At 45.0% G+C, this 19,385-nt stretch overlaps 1 protein-coding gene across 11 annotated transcripts in view; it reads left to right on the top strand.

The window, feature by feature from the left end:
* Positions 1-19,385, top strand: part of Sipa1l1 (signal induced proliferation associated 1 like 1) — a 306,912-nt gene that overhangs the window by 158,580 nt on the left and 128,947 nt on the right. For 2 of the 11 annotated variants that reach the window (XM_052739390.1, XM_052739393.1), the window contains one exon: positions 14,789-14,937. The exons of the other annotated variants lie outside the window; for them this stretch is intronic. The gene's annotated coding sequence lies outside the window, so the exon portion shown is untranslated. The remainder of the gene's footprint in view (positions 1-14,788; positions 14,938-19,385) is intronic. 11 annotated transcript variants of the gene reach the window in all.

The following is a 19,385-nucleotide window of genomic DNA, read 5'->3' as shown; positions in this document are numbered from 1 at the left end:
TGGATGGGGACTCAGAGGCTTCCAGCCTGAGGAAACAGGATCAGTTGAGGAATTGGCAAGGTAAGGAAGCTGTGGCTTGTTCTGCTTCTCTGATCATCCAGCATTCACCCCAATAACCGGCACTCAGATTTGTTTTTATTGATAAGACCTTTTAAGATTCATGCTACAACAGGGTCTTACTGTGTAACCAAGGCTGTCCTGTAACCTGGTGTAGCCCAGGCTAGTGTCACATTTCTGGTACTTCTGAGCCTAAGCCTCCTGAGTGCTGGGGATACAGGTGTGGACCACCACACCGTTTCGTGCATTTTGATGGTCATTTAGAGTAGCATAGTTTCTGGTTTATTTGTTCAAAGCATCAAGCAAGTTAACAGTCTGCTCTTGGCAGAGTTTAGAATAGCTTCTGCATGAGATGATAAATGCTTGCAAAAACATGAGAAATGCAGAGAGACAGAAAAATGGAAACCATCTCTCATTTTACCAGCCAAACAGGGCCATTATTAACAACTGGTGACGTCTTCTCACAGAACTCAGAGTATGGTCCCGGAGAGCCTGGGGACGGGGACAGTTGTGATTGAGGGACTGTCCCGAGACTAAAAGCGGCTAGAGCCTGGGTGTCTGAAGTACTTGATGTCTTCCAAGCATCGAACATCTGGTTCTGTTGGTTGTGGTTTTCTCTCCTGTGAACCAAGGGAAGAGAGTTTCCTCAAGGAGAAGCTGGGCTCAGCCTCCTGGGCTTAACTTGTGTTTCTACAAGTGTTTAGGGAGTGATCTTGGTTAAGGCACATTTCTCAGTGTGTGTGTGGGTATGTGAGTGAGAGTGTGTGCGTGGGTCTGTATCTGTCTGACTGTGGGTGAGGCATCACCACATGGACAGGTTGCTAACTTGAGAGGCTGGTAACTTCCTTTGGAAAAGTTGCTCTGCTCCTGTGATGTAGACAGGACGGCAAGTCAGTCACCAGAGGCCGTGTGGCAGCAGTCAAGGGCTGAGTGTCTGCAACCCTCTGGGATTTTGAAATTTATCTGTCCCCCGTCCATTCTGAGAGGTACTCTCTTCTCCTGTGCTCCCTTCTGCTGTGTTCCAACAGGTTCAGAGAACTTAACAGAGCTACAGTATAAAGAGCCTGCAGGAACCTACTCCGATTAACCACTGCATCCTTCATACTGCATGTGCAGTTACAGGTTCAGAGAACTTAACAGAGCTACAGTATAAAGAGCCTGCAGGAACCTACTCCGATTAACCACTGCATCCTTCATACTGCATGTGCAGTTACAGGTTCAGAGAACAGAGCTACAGTATAAAGAGCCTGCAGGAACCTACTCCGATTAACCACTGCATCCTTCATACTGCATGTGCAGTTACAGGTTCAGAGAACAGAGCTTCAGTATAAAGAGCCTGCAGGAACCTACTCCGATTAACCACTGCATCCTTCATACTGCATGTGCAGTTACAGGTTCAGAGAACAGAGCTACAGTATAAAGAGCCTGCAGGAACCTACTCTGATTAACCACTGCATCCTTCATACTGCATGTGCAGTTACAGGTTCAGAGAACAGAGCTACAGTATAAAGAGTCTGCAGGAACCTACTCTGATTAACCACTGCATCCTTCATACTGCATGTGCAGTTACTTGGACTATTACCCTCTGGATTTCAGATATCTCCTGTAGTTGGAAAGTATTTCTCCTTTGTGGGGTTTTGATAGTTTCTCCGAATCTGTTTGCCGACATCCTTCACAGATCTCCTAAAAGTGACTTGGATGCCACAGCCCTTTTTACTCTCGGGGTGCTTCTTAAAAATGTCTAAGCTCAAGGGCGGGGGGGGGGGGGGGCTAGCCCTGAGACATTGTGTAAACAGAGCGGATGGGGCTTTGTCCTCTGCTTTCTGAGTAAGGAGTAAAAGCTGCCCAAAAGGAACTTTGCCTTTTGTGGTGTCACATTTGAGTGCTTACAGAAAGCAACTTTCAATTTCTATTTAAAATGTTATTTAAAAATAGTACCTGAGCCCGGCATGGTAGTCTACTCCTATAATCCCAGGACTCGGGGCTGAGGTAGGAAGAGGGCGGTCTGGCTGTATAAGACCTATCTCAAAATAAAAGATAAAGAAGTCAGTGGCTGTGTCTTTGCTGTCTGTGTCCCTCCTGAGAGCCTTTGTGACACGTGGAATGCTGTGTGATTAGCACAGTGGAGCTGAGCTCTTGACTGTGTGCATGGATAGTTTATGGCAGAGCATTCAGTAGATTTAGTTCAGTTAACTTCTCAGCCAGGATGATAGTGACTTAAATAGAGGAACTGCCCAGCTGCCTGGACTCCCGCTTGCTTCCCGTTGCTGTTCCTCTACAGACACCATTGGTAGGCTCTTACTGGAGATGAGCTTTTGATGTAGACATCTCGGCCCTCAATCCTGTGCCCATTGCCATTTCCCCTCCCTTGGGAAGACTTTGGCCCTGCTCCTCAGTGGAAGATGGCAGTGAGACTGAACTGTAGCAGAGAAGGAAGAGTGGATTGAACTGGGAAGAAAATCAGGAGAGTGTCTAGATGAAGGGTTTGCTGTCTGAAAACTAAAGCCTGCCACTGCTTCTTCAACTTCTGGGCTGCCCCTGTTCACACAGGCTGTCCTGTTTTCTGATCACGGTCTGAGGGTGGCTTTTGCACAGTGCTAACTTGTCAGCGTTTGGCTGCTCTTCATAGTTGGTTCTAAGTTAACGAAAGTCTTGAATGAGTGGCCGACTTGCTAGAAACAAGCCTGCCTTTAAAATATTCTAATTTCCTGTCACATTAATCCCTCTTTTGTTAATTCTGCAAGGAAACTATGGGGTCAGTTGAACTTGGGGAGGGGAAGAATCTTCCTTACATTTCCCACTGGGGTTTTTATATTTTTCTAGAGAACAAGGAATGATTTTCTCTAAGTTTAAAGATGAGATGAAGAGCTGTCTAGTTCCTGGTGGACTGATAACAACTATTTGTACTTTCTTGCTGTTTGGTCCTCCATGAACTAGTGGGATTAAGATTTTGACCTGCAAACTGGGCAGTGGTGGTGCCTGCCTTTAATCCCAACAATTGGGAAGCAGAGGCAGGTGGATCTCTGTGAGTTAGAGGCCAGCCTGGTCTACAAAGAGAGTTCCAGGACAGCCAGGGCTGCTACACAGAGAAGGCCTGTCTTGAAAAACAAAAAACCAAACCAAACCAAAACAAAAAAAGGTTTTGTTCTGCAACCTTTAGTGCATTCTTTGAGATTCTTGGACTCTTGTAGAGGTAGAAACACAGCTTGGAATAGTTGCCTCAGGAATAATCCTTTGATCCATAGTGGGATCGCCTGTCTTTGGAAGGCAGTTGATCCTGTGAAGTTTAGCTGGGGGCAGTGGACTCTGAACCGCTCTGTCTTGCCCCCTATGCTGTCCCCTTTGGATCTTGGCTGCCGTTGGGTCTGCAGATGCCACCCCACATCAGACTGCCTGGGGACAGTGTCGCATCTACAACCCTCCTGATGGCTCCCTCAAGGCAGTTGTGGTTGGGAGAAGCGGGCGGATGTGTCTTCTGTCTGGTATTTACACAGAAGGGCAAAGCAGACTCGGGTCTGTGTTTCAGTAAGGGGGGTGGAGAGGAGGGAGGGCGGGTGTGTGAGAGGGAGAATGAGGACTTGGGCTTCTTCCTAGGGTCTTCTCTTCAGATCTTTTGTCTCAGTGCAGCCCTGCTGGATCATTCTGCTCTGGAATATAAGGAGCCCGTGAAGAGCTTCTGGTTGCTACTTGGCTGTTTTTCAGCCTCCAAACAATGTTTGATTTTGTTAGTTGTTTTCTGCAAGAGCGGTAGGCCTTGTCTTTTCCCCTCTCACCTTTAGAAGGCCATTTGCTGTGTTTGGAGGACATCCGTGAACTGTCTGCCCAGGGATGATGCTCCCTGGATAACAAATAGGAAACCATGAAGGCCGTCAAGGAGAGAGAACACCATCATGATTATTCTGTGCCTGCGGGGCTTTTCTGCTTAGGTCGCATCTTCTGAGAACCAGCTGTTTTGACAACACCATTTCCAGGGAATAGCTAGTTTTTTATTAAGCCAGCCATAAAGTTCTTGGCCAGAGGAAAAATTACTTACTTTTGTAAAGACTGTTTCAGAGTCTCTATGTGACTTCTATTGAGAGAGAAAATGACTTCTCTGTAGATAGACTTGCAGCCTTTGCTGGACTTTGTATAGAATGCCCATGTTCGCTGACTTAACTCGATCCACTGGCTTTTCAGCATGTCCATTTGAAAGAATGCCTATAGCGAGAGGAATTGTGATCTGGACTATAGGAAACGCAATGTGTATTAAGAATTAAAGGGGAAAGCATCCTTTCCCCAAAGAAAGCAAGTGATGAAAGATAGGATTGGGCTACCAAGAGGAACTGTGCTCATCCATGTGACTCCAGCAGGGCCTGTGGGTGAAGGGGTGCTTCTTGCTTCAAGGTACCATCTGAGTGCCCGTTGAAGGGTGATGCCATTGCTAGTTTGGAAACAGGCCGGAAAGTGCTCCCGCCATGGGAGAGAGCCTCATCAGAAGCTCTGCCTTGCATCCCCTAGCAAACCCGTGTTGCAGCGAACAGAGAGCTCTAAACATGCTGGATCTGGAGACTTGACATTCTCTGTGTCTGGCCATTCGCTCACAATGACAGAGCAGAGTGTGGGACACTGATGGCCTGTCAATTGCAGCTTGTTCGCTGAGGGAAGAGACAGGCTGATTGCTGCTTGTATTGTGGGCTGTCGGTGGGAATGGTCAGTGTGTATGGTGATTCCGTGAAAGGCTCAGGCAAAGCAGTGTAGGGCTGCCTCATAAGGCTACCGCAGCACTTGCCTAGAGTGGTGTTATGCAGCAGAAAGTAAAACATATCAAGTGTGATAGTTTGGACTAACAAAGGTTATGCTGTTGGCCATGGAAGCAATGTCTTTGCTCAGTGAGAAAGTGCTAGTGTGCCAGAGTAAGGGAAATGTTTGATGTCCCTAGTCAAGACCATTGTGATCATGATTAGCTTTTCTCCAAGGACTAATGACTTGGGGCATCTTTTTTTTTTTTTTTTTTTTTTTTTTTTTTTTGGTTTTTCGAGACAGGGTTTCTCTGTGTAGCTTTGCGCCTTTCCTGGAACTCACTTGGTAGTCCAGACTGGCCTCGAACTCACAGAGATCCTCCTGCCTCTGCCTCCCGAGTGCTGGGATTGGGGCATCTTTTTGTGTGTCCTATTTGGCTCTCTGCATAGTCAGTGTGGTTTGTGTGTGTGTGTGTGGGGGGGGAATCTTTTCCACATCCTGCTTTTCTAAGTTGTTATTGTCTTATTGTTGACTTCTGGGCTTTTGCATATATGCATGCATATAGAATATGTTACAGGTATGATCCTTTGCCCAGCATTGTTCCTGGGCCATAGCTTGACTATTTGTTCTTTAAATATCTCTATTGAACAGGAAGTTCAGTTTCAAGAAGTACTCACAAGCCCAACGCTGGGACAATATTCCCCTCTCTTTGTTTCAAGAGGCTTTAAACTTTATCCCTCAAGAGTTTAGATTGATGCTCCATCTAGCTTTGTGTCGGCAGGAAATAAGGCAGCTGTTGGCCACCTTTCCCCTACGTCTATCCAGTACCTTTGGTTGGAAAGACTTCCTTTCCAGTTGTGCTTAGTTGGTGACGATCTTGACAGCCAGTAGAGTGTCTGTCGCCGTGTGGCCTCCCTGTCTGTGTGTATACAAGTTGCACACTGTAGAGTGCCTCAGCGTTGTAGTAAGTCTTGAAGTCAGACAATTACGTCTTTGCTTTGACTCCTTTGTATATTACAGATACTTTGCAATTTTATATAAAACTTTAGCTTATGTATGTGTTGTAAATAATCACCTGCTAGATTTTGAATGGAATTTCATTTCATCCTATCTTCCAGTTTGTGGAGAGTAGATATTCTAGTAATATTGTGACTTCTCTCTGTGAACTGTTCCACTTAAGTTCTCTCAGCCTTGGTTTGTAGATTACAATATAGATTGTGCATGTCTTTCATTAGCTTTATTAGCTATAGTGGAAGTTTTAGTGTTCTGTAAATATAGTTTTACAAATTTCATTCTTTCACTTGTTAGTGTCCAGGTATTGAGTTGCTGCTTGTCTGTTGTCCTGAGATCTTGCATACCTTCTGGATTCATTTGCTAGTTGTAATGTGTGTGTATTTTATCAGGTTATGGACATAATTCTGTAATCATGGCTGTTGTCTGTAAATGATGGAAACTTGATTTTTTCCATCCTCCTCTTTAGACCTTTAAGTTCTCCTCTGCTTTTATTGATTTGTTGACACTGCAAACTAGACATGGTAAGAATGCCGCTGTCACACACACACACACACACACACACACACACACACACACACACACACACACACACCATGGTAGAGAAAACACTCAGGGCTTCACTGCTGAGTCTTACATGTGGCATTTCCGGAGGCTCTGTTCCTGAGGCCGTGCACCGGTGTGGTCTCGTTTCTAAGTCACCAGCATGGCCATTCGCCTCTCCACTCTCCGTTGTTCTGACTGACGCAGTTCTCACCTTCCTCTTCCTCTTTGCTTCTGCAGCATTCCCCAAGGAGTGATTTTTATCTTTTCTTTCTCCTACCTGTGAGATTCCTACTTAACTTATCCCCCACCCCCCACACACCCAAACAGGCCTTCTCTGTGTAGCAATCCTGGCTGTCCTGGAACTCGCTCTGTAGACCACGCTGGCCTTGAACAGTTCCTCCTGCCTCTGCCTCCCCAGTGCTGGGATTAAAGGCGTGCGCCACCACCCCCACCCCCCACCCCCCACCCCGGCTTCTTGTTTGGTTTTGAATCAGGTCTTCCTGTGCAGTCCAGGCTGGCTTGCCTTCAGCTTGCGGTCCTAGTGCCTAACTTCTCTTACCGTGGCTTCATCCTCATTGATTTACTCTTGATCAGATGTGTACTGAGCAGGTAGTCTAACTTCGGTGTCTGAAGCAGCAGGTTGACAAAATCTGATCTGTCCCAGAAAGCTCACAGAAGCTCAGAAAGTGTTTTGAAGGAACGGTGGTCTGCTCTCTGGAAGGCAGGGAGGGCCGTCTCCTCTGGGCTGATCATAGAGATGGTCCGTGGAGAGCTGAGGGTCCTGCTCTGCTGTTCCCTAGGTGTGCCATGCCGAGATGAAACTGGCCTGCTTTCCCGTTTTAATTACACACACTCTTGGTAGATTCCGGGTGAGCTCTCTGGGCACAGTGTCCACACCCAGCTGGCATGTAGCTAACCCAGGATGGTAGCATAGCACACTGCTTACTATTTCATGCCTGTGAAAGTACCTCAGCTTTCCAAGGCAGTAACCTCTGTGTCTTTAAAAACTCAGTCCTCCTGCCTCAGGTCTGAATGCTGGGATTACAGACGTGCAGCAGCACTCCTAGCCACAAAATGTTTTTGAAAGTATATTTGTGTGTTTGTGCGCGCTTGCACTCAGGTGCATGTATGTGTAAGTGACCAGGTGCGCTACAGCTTTTACATGCGCAGGTCAGAAGACAACCCTCGGGAGTTGATTTTCTTTCCTTCTTTTACTGTGTGAGTTCTGGGGATCAAACTCAAGTCTCCAGGTGGCAGCAAAAGTGTCCTTAACTGCCGAACAGCCACAGGCCTTGCAACATATTTCTGAATGAAGCTTACTGAAAGTTTTTAATTTTGCTCGTATATGTCCTATGTTCTATTACTGCGTAGTAATCATGACATTATGGCAATAATTTCAGAATGTAGTCCTTTCCAGGATAGTTTGGCTTACACATTTGAGCCTGTCGGTCAGTAGAAGAGCTGACTTGTGTGCCTTCCCGTCACTTTACCCAGTACGTTGTTCTCTGTCAGGGCGTTTCTCATTCAGTGGCCCCAACCATAGCACAAAGTCACACTTTTAAGGAAATGCCAACACGTGTTAGTTTTGGAATTCTTAAATTATAAAACTTGGGAAAATGGAGTAAATAGATGCACAAGGCATTTGTGTTGTGGTTTCATAAAAATGAAGATGAGTAGTTAGGCATTATTAATAGACAAATTGGATGATGCATTTCTTGGGTCAAGAAAATGTGTACCACCAGTACTTACTCAGTATGTCCCTATAGCTACACAGATACAAAGTCAGAGCCTGCTGCTCTAGGGTGCAGCTCAGTGGCAGAACCCCACCAAACAGGTAAGAGGTTCTGGGTTCATTTCCCAGCACTGCCAGACAGAAATAATTTGTGAACTCAATTATGTATGAAAGGTTTGAGTCCCCATTTCAACCACCAGTGTTTTATCATTTTCAAATATTAGAATAACTCTGAAAGATAAAATGTTTTTTAATTAACTTTTTTATTTTTATTCTTATGATGAAGAATGTGGTGACTCTAAAAGATATTTACAGACTAGATAAGATTGGTATGTGTAAGTGTGTTTTTTATCCCTTAAAAATGCAGTTAGCCAGCTGGGCAGTGATGACGCTTGCCTTTAATCCCAGCACTTGGGAGGCAGAGGCAGGCCAGCCTGGTCTACAGAGTGAGTTCCAGACAGCCAGGGCTACACAGAGAAAAACCGACCAATCATGGCATGCCATTGTCTGTAATCAACAGGAAGCCAGTGTTTCACACACATTACCCTGAGATGTTCATATGCTAGTGTTCTTGAGTAGACACCGTCAGTTTAACTGATAGTAAGTATAAAGACGGAGTGAAAGGCATGTTGCAGGACAGGCGCTCGGGGTTTGCCCACGAGCCTTGCCTCTCTCAGAGTTCTTCTCACTTGGGTCCCGTCTGGTTTTTCTGGATTTTTCTTACGTACCATTGTGGATGCTTTGGTTTTGTTAAACTTAAGAGTTGTGGTGATTTGGCCTTTGGGTGTTCTTGTGTGCTGGCAAAAGATCTGGAATGTCTCCCCAACCCTCCATGTCACAGTAGAAAGGTCTCACGTCAATGGATCTGGGATCAATGGATCTGGGGTCGGGTCACAGGGTGGAGTCCCTTCCCTGCCGTGCTTCTCTTCGGAACCTCCCCTTTTCTGTTACCAAGTCTTTTTCCAGTGGGAGGTTCGTATTCTCAGTTTCCTTTCCCCTGCTGCCCGCTCTTGTCTTCCCTTCTTTCCTCCTCCTCTTAACCTTCCCAGCCCAGAGCTCTCTGGTAGTTCATCCGACAGCCACTGCGGGCTTCTGAACCTCTCCAGATCATTTTGATGTTGTTTTTATTCTCTCGTTATCTCTGCCCAGATTGGCTGGACAGATACGTCAGACACAGATAGCTGATAGTTTCAGTCACAAATTAGCCAATTGGGAGGTTTCTGTTCAGTGACTCACAGAGGTCACTGGACACACTGTATTAATCTCCTAGTTTAATGGGCCCTCTGTTGAAGCACTTGGGGTGACTGTCCTTTTCTGTGAAACCAATGTACACTGTTAAATTGTCGCCAAGGGTGACTGTGTGGCTAAACAGCCAGAGCTCTCAGCTGACACCCCGCCCCACCCCCAGGTGTGGTGATATATTGTGTACCCTAATAAAATTTGCCTGAAGATCAGAGAACAGAACAAGCCACTAGATTCAACATAGAGGCCAGGCAGTGGTGGCACACACCTTTAATCCTAGCACTCGGGAGGCAGAGATTCATTTGAATCTCTGAGTTCAAAGCCACCCTGGACTACAAGAGATTGACTCAGCTAGGAGAGAAACAGAGCCAGGCAGTGGTGGCACACACCTTTAATCCCAATACTTGGTACTCACACGCCTTTAATCCCAGCACTAAGAAGAAAGTGATATAGCTGGGCAGGGAAAGGTATATAAGGCATGAGGAGACAGGAACTAAAGCTTTTCAGCTAAAACCTTTTTCAGCTGGAACCTTTCGGATCAGTAGTCAGGATTTCAGAGGATTTGTGGAGTTAGTGAGGTGAGACGTGGCAGTGGCTTGTTCCTTTGTCTTTCTGACCTTTCAGCATTTACCCCAGTATCTGGTTCCAGGTTTTTCATTGTAAGACCATTTAGGATTCGAGCAGCACCCAGGAGTTTCCTCTACCTGTGTCCTTCAACCTTGCCTTTCTTCAGCTGTGAAAGTTGTGTTTTTTGACTGTGGGTGCTTAGGTCATGCTTACTGGAGACTATTAGATAAAGTGGGAAGAGAGACTGGGACTAGGAAACAGACTTGACCGTCTGTAGCAGTCAAGGTTGTAAGCTTCATTTGTGCACTGGTGGTTCTGTGGAGCTCAGACATGCTCCGGAAGCTCTGAGCTCCAGGTCTGAGCCACAGAGCCTCAGGGGACTTGCTGAGAACACCTGACATGTGCGTTTGAATTTACATTTCAGATTACATTCAGATTTTCTAGAGAATTCTGCAGAGCCAAAGGATGTAGTGGCTCCGTAGAAGGCTCTAGTCAGTGCCTTTAAGTTGTGGGTCTGTGAAAAGACGTCAGCTCTGTTGTGCCCTCTCCGTCCTCCGCTGGGGGCATCACCCTAGTTCCACAGTGTTCAGTACTGCCGGTCTCTGACTCAGACTTTGTTCAGATTGACAGTTCATCTGTCTTTCCTCAGTGCCCCACTCCTGTGCACAGCAGGCTCAGTTACCTCCTGGGGAAGAAGAGCTCTTGGCTTGCGTCTGGGGTGAGGGGCTCCTCCTAGTTCCTGAGATTTCCTTGGTAGTGAGCCTTGCTGTCTAGGAAGTCTATAGATTGGCTCAGCCAATGTCCTGTGGGAGAATCTATCACTCGTTGCTCCAGCCGAATGCTATAAAGCTGCCTTTGATTCACTTCTTTAAAACAGTCCTAACTGCCTGTGGTAGTGGCGCACACCTTTGATCCCAGCACTTGGGAGGCAGAGGCAGGCGGATCTCTGTGAGTTCGAGGCCAGCTTGGTCTACAGAGTGAGTTCCAGGACACCCAGGGATATACAGAGAAACCCTGGAGGTGGGGGTAGGAAGGGAGAGAGGACAGACACACACACACACACACACACACACACACACACACACACACACACACACACACACGAGGAAGATTAGGTGAATCTGTCAGTCTCTTCCAATCTTTGGGGGAGGGGCAACCCTCCCTTACCATCAGTATGTCTTACTGTCTCTATCTCTACAAATACCCAGACCTGTCTAGTTCCCATCTAACTGGGGCATATGTTGAAACAGGGCTCCTGACCCAGCTATCCCCTTATGATGAAATCTCTATTTAGAGCTAGGATCTTGTCTTGCTTTATTACCCAAATGGCTTCAAAGTCCTGGGCTTAGAGGGTCTGTCTAGCTCAGCTCCTGAGTAGCTAGGACTATGCACCTGTGTTGGCACTCTGGGTTTTTTGTTTTTGTTTTTTCTTTTTAATAATGGTACTAGGATCTAGCCAGGGCATTAGGCATGGTAAGCAATTATCTACCGTTGAGCTACATTTCCAGACCATGTTGCTCTGAAAGTCAAATCCCATTTTCAAAGTCTCCAGGTTTCTGGTAGTCTGATACCCATCTGTCTTTCACCCTGTATCCTGGTCCCCTGTTTTCTCAGGCATCATGGCTTACTTGACCTCAGACATACTGTTTATTCGTATGTTAGGGGTTACTGCCCGCTCTTCAGGTAGCCCAGAATGTTCTCCTTTTATAACCAGCTCCTTCCTTGAGTGTGGTGTGGGTGGATTCTCTTGTTTCACCTCTAAGAGCCAGGAGTTGACAGCAATGTCTGCCTTTGTTGCTCTCCACCTTAGTTTTTGAGACAGGGTTTCCCACTGAACCCAGAACTTGCTGGCTTGGCTAGCAGCAGCCAGTGGGTCACCAGGACCTCCCTGCCTGTGCTCCTCAGCACTGTGGTTCTTGTCTGTGGCTTTTACAGGGTGCTAGCGATCAGTTCTTCCTTGCTGCTGAGTTACCCCGTGCTTTGCACCATCCCTGGCATCTACCCAGGAGATGCCAGTGGTACACTCCTGCTCTCAGTTTGTGACCACAGACGTCCCCAGACACTACCAAGTGTGAAGGCAACCAGCACAGTTTAAATCCACTCTTCTAAACATTGAAATGTTTTCTTTAGTTCACAAATGAAGTCAAAAGCTTTTTTGTTTTCTGTTTATAAGAGGAATATAACATTTTTAAAGCTATTATCAAGATTGTTCAACTCATACAATTAAGTTATGAGTCTATTTTCATCTTACATGGTTCTGTAATTCCATATTAAGCTTTTCGTTAGAAACCTTAAAATATTCTGAAGGGATTTGTTCTTTCAGTGTTTCTATATTTTCCACCTGCTCCCATCACCATGGAGCTAAACACTCTGAAAGACATCTTAGGTTAAAAACAGTAATGACTGAGCTGGAAAAATTTTTTTTTCATGTTCTTTTTCCTTCTCTTCTGTTCCTCCTTAACCCTTCATCAGCCGAATGGGATATTGATGTTAAAGTGAGATGCATAGTAGGGAGGGCATGCTTTCCAAAACTGCTCCCCCGGAAGATAACAAGCAGCAGTGTAATTTGAACAGACACATGAGTGAACACTTTGAGATAAGGGAAGATGTATGAGAAATGCTTGGGGAAGGGATCATGGATTTTATAGATCTCCATGCTTCAAATACCGTGCATCACTCCGGAGTTCCTACAGCATACAGAAAGAAGATGACGGAATGCATGTAAGCTGAGTTGAAATGTGGATGTATTTGATTCTTTTTTATTTTTTAATAAATTTGTTTACATCTCAGTCTCAGTTTCCCCTCCCTTCTCTCCTCCCAGCCCCTCCCTCAAGTTCCCCTCCCTTTCTGTTAGGAAAGGGCAGGTCTCCCATGAGTATCAACAAAACATGGCATATCAAGTCACAGTAAGACTAAGCACCTCCCTATGTATTAAGGCAACCCAGTATGGGGAGTAGGACCCCAAAAGGCAGTAAAAAGTTGGAGACAGCCCCTGTTCCCACTGTTAGGAGTCCCATAAGAGGACCAGTGGTCGACTCTTTGAATAAGGTCAGTCCTTACCAGCTCCTTTCCTCCCTCCTGTCAGTGCTGGGGGCAGAATCTAGGGCCTCCTGCAGGTTAGTCCAGCACTCTAGCATGGAGCTACACACTGAGCCCCAGCCACGTTTCTAGGAGACATTATGAAACTAGAAATATGAAAAGCTCCAAGATATCAGAGGTTATAAACTAGAGTCTCAGTGGGGGCTGAGTGGTCCAGTGCGTGCATAGTATGTACAAGGATGTGGGTTCTGTTGCCAGCACATCAGTACAGCACCAGCAGCAGAGATGCCTCAGGGAACCACTCTCTATGCTGACTGACTGTGAGTGGCTGGTCCACACAGACACACACCCAATGGGTAATTGGCTTGTGAAGGTTTTAGGTTTTGAATCTCAACATTCTAATCTCTATCTACTCTTTGTTTTTGAAGCATTTTAAATGCATCCAAACTAGCAGCAGATGTCAGTGTTTCCATTTTCTGCTTAATTTTAATTATAACTTTTTTTGCAGAGGAGGGCATAGCCTACCATTAATAGTCTCCAAGTTTTCATTGTAGTGCACGCTGCTTACAGAACTTACCAGCCTCTGTGTCCTCATCTCACACAATGGGTGCTGGACTCTCCCAGAAAAAAAAAAATATTTCAAGATTGTAGCAAAAAACAAAATTAATGATTTTATCATGTATGGTAGTAATAAGCTTTCAGAGATGTACCATTTTATTATCTGATAAATAAGCATGAAACAGTGAGAACATTTTAAAATTAGGATCTAGTCTTTGATTAATCATTAGAGTATTCTGGACTGGATTCATTATTATAAACAGGATAAAAACTTTCCTGCATTTGCCCCCTAACCAAATGTTAATTTTGAAGTTTCCAAAAACATGTTTTCTAATGGCTAAAAAAATAAGAAGCTTTGTTCCATGAGGAGCAGGAGAGCGTGTTCCCATGGGAGTGAACTTGCATGCTTGTAGGAAGATTGTTTCCACACTTTCCATCCATGCATACTTTTCACTGGATGTTTATTGAAATGCAGGCAGAGAGACTTTTTCATTAACATCTAAGCTTATGCTTCATGTGAACATTTTTGTGCATTTTAGTGGATTTATTACCATAGGAATTAGATTTTGAGGTACACCTTAAAGGTACCTGTGGTGGTATGCTCCCCAAAATATCATGTACCCTAATAAACTTATCTGGGGTCAGAGAACAGAAAGCCACTAGATACTTAGGATAGGCAGTGGTAGCACACACCTTTAATCCTAGCATTCCAGAGGCAGAAATCCATCTGTTCAAGGATACAGCCAGGCATGGTGACACACGCCTTTAATCCCAGAAAGCGAGCCTTTAATCCCAGGGAGTGATGGTAGAAAGCAGAAAGATATATAAGGCGTAAGGACCAGAAACTAGAAGCATTTGGCTGGTTAAGCATTCAGGCTTTTGAGCAGCAAAGTTCAGCTGAGAGCCATTCGGAGATGAGGACACAGAGGCTTCCATTCTGAGGAAACAAGATCAGCTGAGAAGTTGGCCAAGTGAGGTTAGCTGTGGCTTGTTCTGTCTCTCTAATCTTCCAGTGTTCACCCCAATACTTGGCTACGGGTTTGCTTTATTAAATAAGACCATTTAAAATTCGTACTACAGGCACCATGGATTTTTACCATTTATATATTCATCTGTTGTTTTGTTCTATTATAAACTGTTGAAATATGATCTTTCATCAAAATACTATGTAGTTAAAGGCAACTGTTTGTGAGTGAAAACCAGTTACCTGTTTGGATGCATTTGCTCTATCTGAAGCAAATACAGATTTGACCACATGAGAAGCTGTCTGGGAAGACATGCTCCCAAGCTGACACATGCATTTGGTAATGCTTCCAGGATCCTGGAGCTTTGTGATGAACTCCACTGGTGTCTTTTGTCATTTTGGCCCGATGTTCTTCTATGCATCCTGTCCTCCAAGAGGAAGAAGGGGAAGGAAAGCCTTGGCCACGCCTGTCCCTCCCACCAGGGAGCTCCTTCACCGATAAGTAGGATGTTGCAGTCTTCTGCTCAGTTTTCAGTCGTCAGACCAGTCACTGGGGGCATAAGTGATGGAGAGACTGACGTGTCCTCTGGGGCTGGGTTAGATTCTGCACGTCTGCCAGGACAGTGGGGAATCTGTGGTAAAGAACTGAGGGACAGGAGTGGGGACGAGCAGTGTCTGTCTCCCCTGCTACCTAAGCACCCTGTGTGCCGGATACATTTACTAGTCCTGGAACTTTGAATTCCCTTGGTTCTCGCTTTCCTAGAACAAACTATGGACCGTGTTTTTGAGAGTCTTCTTTCAGACACTTTTCTCTAGCCAGACTGTCACTTTCCAGGTGACTCAGACAGCAGGGTAGCAAATACTCTGCTTTAGAGTCTTCTTACCACTGATTATATGGTGGACATAATACTTAATTTGAAAGTGAAAGATACTCGATGAATTTGTATTTTTTTTTTTTTTCGAGACAGGGTTTCTCTGTGTAGCTTTGCGCCTTTCCTGGAACTCGCTTTGGAGACCAGGCTGGCCTCGAACTCACAGAGATCCGCCTGCCTCTGCCTCTCAAGTGCTGGGATTAAAGGCGTGCGCCACCACCGCCCGGCCGAATTTGTATTTTTTAAAAAAACTTTTTTGTGTAGCTATCTAGAAGTCTTATTTGGTTTTACTGACAATGGAAACACTGTAAAGATGATTCATTTTCACATTTATTGGCAGTGAGCAGAGCAGTACAGATGAATGGGCAGTGATGAACAGTACACTTGAATCGGCAGTGAATAGGTGAATAAGATAATGAGCAGAACAGCACAGATGAACGGCAGTGAGCTCACAGGTGAACCAATAGTGAGCAGCATAGGTAACCCATTTCTGTGCTGACAACTTTTAAGTATAAACTGCCCTGCAGAACCAGATCATTTGAGGAATTTCTTTGGTGCTCCACCGTTCTTAACTCTTTTCTAATTAGGTCAGTTATGCATCTGGTTAATGTTAACACTCAGAGGTTTCATTTGCTTATTGTTGGTCCCTTTGTAAATTGTAACTTTCACGAGAGGCAGCGATGTTTGTCATCCTTCAGTTTAACAGCCCCCTGGGAAGAACAGAAACATGATGATATTTATTAAATTATGATAGTGTGACTAATGTGAGTTACCTTCTTTATGTTAAGTACATACCCTGATTTCATCTGTTACTTGACACCAAATGCCATGTTTAAAGACAGAGTTTTCTTTGAAATTTGAGACCCAATAGTACTGCCTCCTGTGTCCTTTTTTTTGTTTTGTTTTAATTTTGTTAAAAACTAATTAATTTTTCAGTATTTTTAAGTTAAAGATCTTGAAAGCAATATACTGTATGTTGTGTATAGCGGTAACGCCCGCGGTACCACCACCCGTTCACCACCTGTTCACCTTGTCCAAGCGAGGGGCTGTGGATCAAAAAACAGACAAGAACAGTGGGTCATTCCCTTCAGCAGAATGCCAAATGCCGTTTATTGAAGGAGGGAGGAGGCCTTAAATACAGGCTTACAGCACAATGGGAGAACCCTGGAGGGCAGAAGTTCACTACTGATGTTCTACATTCTTGCATCTAAGCTGTTAACGCCCAATATGCAGGACACACAAACAAGGAATCTCCAGTGAGCCTTCAGGAGGAAGGAAACCAGCAGTGAATCAGCATAGGGAGGACATCTGGTCAAGGTCAGCAAGCAAGGAAACAGCTACCCAAAATGGGGGTCAGGGCCCTACAGTTGTGTTTTTTGTTTTATTATAAACTGAGGTTCTGTTAGTAGGATTTTGCTGTCTTTATTTCAGACTAGCCTTGACTTTACTACATGGATGAGGTGGTATTTGAACTCACAGCAGCTCTTGCTCCAGCCTCCTGAAGTCTTGAGATTGTTGGTGTCTACTACCATACCTGTCTTAGCTGTGAATCTTTGACCATGGCCTCCTTTCTTTTATATTGTCATGTGATTGGGATTTTGGACATTGTTCCCACTTTTGAACTCCATTACTCTGTCAGCTCCAGGGCAGGGTGCCCGTGGCTCACTCTTCTCTTCTGTAGTACATGCTCTGTTCATATCAGAGTGTACAGTAGTTGTAGCTCACAGTTCAACTCGACCATCTTCTCTGGGAAGCCATTCCTGGCTTTTTGTCAACTTGCGGTGCTTGTCTTGTGCATTCTTACTGTTTTGAGTATGTATTTCTAGTTGCCTTCTTCTCACCAACCTACTCTTTTCCCCCATGTTGCTCATATACAGCTAGGGTCAAGCCCAGGTTTTATGCATGTTAGACAAGCATTCTAACAATGAAGCTACATCCCCCAAACTTTAGTTTCTTCCTCATGCCTCTGTGTGTGTGTGTGTGTGTGTGTGTGTGTGTGTGTGTAGATAGGGCAGAGGTCAATGTTGAGTGGCTTCCTTGATTGTACTCCCCCTTAATTGTTGAGGTGGGGTCTCTCAGTGAATCAGAGCTCACTAATTGGCTGCCCTGGACATCCAGTGAAGTCACAGTGTTAGGGTTGCAGTTGTGTCTCACCATACTGGTCTTTCCCTGGGTGCCAGGCATCTGAACGCAGGTCCTCAGGTTTGCATAGTAACCAGCTACACACTGAACCATCCCTCAGTGCAAACTGCTTCTCATACTCACTGGCACACAGTAAGCATACAATAAATATTAACTCCTATATTTCTTTTCATTTCCTCCCAGGCCCTCCCCACTCAGTGCTAAGGATCAAACTATTCAAGTACCTAGCCATGGAGCTACCACCCCACTCCCAATTTATGATTTTTATGTTTATATAGATGTTTGAGGTTTGTCTTAATTATTTTTCTGTTGCTGTGAAGAAACAGCATGACTATGGCAACTCATATAAAAGAAAGCATTTAATTGGGGCCTTTCTTACAGTTCCAGAGGCTTAGTCCATATCATCCTGGTGGGGACCACGGTAGCACACATTGTGCTAGAGCGGTAGCCGAGACCCACATCCTGATCTACAGGCAGCAGGCAGAGAGAGACTGGGCCTGTCATGGCCACCTGAAGTCCCAGAGCCCACCCCCAGTGACATACTTTCTCTAACAAGGCCACACCTCCTAATCCTTCCAATCCTTTCAAGGAGTTCCACTCCCTGGTGACTAAGTATTCAAACTTAAGAGCCTATGGGGGCCGTTCTTATTCAAGCCACCACAAGGTTAGAGGTGTAGCTCAGCAGTACAGCACTTGCCTGTCATGCAGGTCCTGGGTTCTGTTTCATAAAGAAGGGCATAAGATCGTATGTTTGCTCTCCGGGATCCAGACCCACGCTTCTGTGCTCTAGTATAATAGATGGCTATCATGGCTGATTCATTTTCTGTCCCTCAAGCTTGGTATCAGCTCTTATTCTTGGCAGTTCCTTTTCTCTGTTTATTCTTCCTCTACTCACTGTAGTGTTTACTTGAGTCTTAAGTAGGCAGAAGTTGCTTTCACAGGAATTATCAACACCTTCTCCTCCTGGGGTAATATTTCTCTTTTGCCCTCTGAACTGTGCTCTCTCTTGTCTCCCCAGAAAGAATACTCGGGTTTGGGGCCATAAAGCGTACTAGAATTCCGTGGTGGTGGGAATGTTACTTCTTTTCTGTGTATGTTTTCTTGTTTGGCGTTTCTGTTCGCAGGGGTTCCATTTTGTCCTGGTGTTTTTCATTTTCCTATCCTTCACGTTCTCTGCTTGTTGCTGTGACTTTTGTCTTATTGATTAACGGATGCGAGTGCTCTTCTTGACTGACTTCTCATTTCTCCCGACCGTGGCCATCTACTCAAATGGGAGGATTCTTTTGGAACCATTTCTTGTGTCTGATGTAATTACAGATACCCTGAATCTGGCTTTGGGAAGAGGATTGTTAATCTACCGGTGATTTTACTGAAGATTCTTGAACTAATTTGATAACCAAGCCAAAGTCCACTGAATTTTCCAAAGGTGCTTCTCCAGGTGTAATCTACTCTTCTACTGAAGTAGTGCCGTAGAGTGTAGGCCAGTGTATAGCAGACTCTTCCCCTTGGTTAGTGAGCATGGTGAACTTCCTGGAGTAGGGCTCTTCCTTTGCTGTCCGGCAAATCCTTTGTCACTGTATAGAGTGCCCACATCTGGAAGGCTTTGCCCTGCTTTTGTAATGGGCATGCTTTCATGACTTTGCTACAGAGCTCTCACTGCTTTTAATAAAAACTGCAAAGTACATGTGATTTCCTGCATGTTACTTCCAAAGTAATTAATGTTTTCTGGAAAGCTTCTTAATAACAAAAAATTTATAAAGAAGGAAACAACCAACCTTCCATTTCCTCCCATTTTCCTGAAGTCCTTGCATTTTCTTACGTATTGCTTTGTGAGTTTTCTCTTAAACGTGTTTATAGAGTAGAGCTTAGCTATTTTAAAAGTTACCAGTGTATCTTAAATTTTGTCCTATTGACTACCAGCCAGCTCCTAATGCAA

The sequence above is a fragment of the Peromyscus californicus genome, unplaced genomic scaffold (genome assembly GCF_007827085.1).
Source record: "Peromyscus californicus insignis strain IS unplaced genomic scaffold, ASM782708v3 Scaffold_15__1_contigs__length_86483966, whole genome shotgun sequence".
Lineage (NCBI taxonomy): Eukaryota > Metazoa > Chordata > Mammalia > Rodentia > Cricetidae > Peromyscus > Peromyscus californicus.
The sequence above is the reverse complement of the archived record's forward strand: the minus strand, read 5'-3'. Positions and strand labels throughout refer to the sequence as shown.